The following is a 1907-nucleotide window of genomic DNA, read 5'->3' on the forward strand; positions in this document are numbered from 1 at the left end:
GATGTAAATTTGAGGTTCTTGAGGAGATGAGTTGTAATAAGGGTGTGTGAGTTTTATGTTGGTTTGGTGAGTTTTGAGGTTAGCTTGATGTGGTATGTTTATGCTTGATTTAAGTTGCTTATTTTCGGATTAGAGGAAAAAAATTTCCGGTGACTTTGACCGCGAAAATGAGGGTCATAGAGTGAGATTTTTCAATGTTTTAAAGCTTGAACTTATAGCCCTGGATGTTTTGAACATATTCGGTTACTATGACAAAACCTAATTTTTACTCTAAAACTAAGTTTGAAGTCATTTTTATAAAAACGGACAAGCTGTCCAACACAGTTTTAAAAAAAAAAACTGGCAGCCACTGGTTCAGTCAAACGGGACTCTTAGAGGCTGAATCTTAATTTTTCACAAAAGTAACAATTTTAGATTTCGATGAGATGAAGAAATTTCATGAAGAAAATATTTTCAAAATCCGAACCTAAGAGGTACTAAAACACAGATTTCTGAAACGGCACAGTTTTTGACTAAAACAGTTTCAGGAAAAACAGCAGCTACGGTTTTCAGCCAAACGAGGCCTTTAGAGGCCGAATTTCAACCTTCACCAAAAACGACAATTTTAGATCTCGACGAGACGAGAAATTGTCGCGAAAAACAAAATTTTGAAATCCGACTCTAAGATACAGTAAAACGTAGATTTCAGAAACTGCACAGTTTTTAACGAGACAAAACTAAAACAGTGTCGGTTTCCACAAAACGTCATAAAAGAACCCGAGATAGAATTTTAGTAAAATACAATGACATTAAACCTCATTTTAATGAAAGTATTCATAAAGGAATTTTTCAAGGAAAAATGATTTCTTTAAAGAACGTAGAGGTTTACCGAGCGAATTATCCCGACGGGTACCTACGAGCCCAATACGATAGGTCCGTAGAATTTTGAATATTTAATGTGGGTCCAACGCCCACATTAGTTTAAGAGACTCCGTTGGAGTATAAATTTCAGCGGCGTAAAAGTTAGAATGCCATGTATAAGTCCTAGGCCGAATTGGGCCTTAATATCATACCAAGAGAAATCTAGGAAAATAAGATTTAATAAATTAATCTTTATTATCCTTTAGTAAACAAAAGGAATATATGCCTTATGGAAAGGGTTATATTTTTCTTCATAAGTTGTTAAAATAGAATAGCAAATAATAGTTGATCTCACACTCTTAATGGGTGTTTATTTCCAGAAGAAAGTAAGAGACTAGACTGATAGGCAAAAAGGGGATTCCAGCTTTGAAAATTAGGTAAGTAGGAATCTCGTCTACAGTATAAATAGATTTTAAAGTAAACAGTACACATGAACTATATATGTTTGAGTACATTTAATGTTATGAATGTTATGTTATGCTATACTACATACACTTAAGCAGTACACCCGAATTATATGTGTTGGAGTACATGATATAGTATGCTATGCTAGGTCATATTGCATACACCTTAATAAGTCAAGAGGAACTTATAAGAGTAATCTCAGTTGAGTGCCGTATCAGCCTCCACAAGGGAGGTAACTCAAGCTCCACAAGGGAGAAAAAAAAATAATAATGATGTCCCTCCGACTCAAGGGAGGCATTCAAGTTATAATCACGGTGTCATGGGGGACCTTGCAAACCCTCACGTTCCGATGATTGCGCGCAAGTGGTACGAGCACTCGGGCCCATCAGTAAAAAAGATAAGATAAGATAATAAGATTCTGATAAGACATCATAATTAAGCATAATTGGCTCATGCATATTTATTCATGTGAACTTACAGTTATTTTGCGGGAGATAGTTCCTACTTGTTGTTCGAAAGCTCATTATAGAATGTTTATACTGTAGGTAAGCAACCGGCATATAATGCATGATGGACTGCTGGCGAGTGGACGAACGATGTGG

The sequence above is a fragment of the Morus notabilis genome, unplaced genomic scaffold, assembly GCF_000414095.1.
Source record: "Morus notabilis unplaced genomic scaffold, ASM41409v2 Scaffold461, whole genome shotgun sequence".
Lineage (NCBI taxonomy): Eukaryota > Viridiplantae > Streptophyta > Magnoliopsida > Rosales > Moraceae > Morus > Morus notabilis.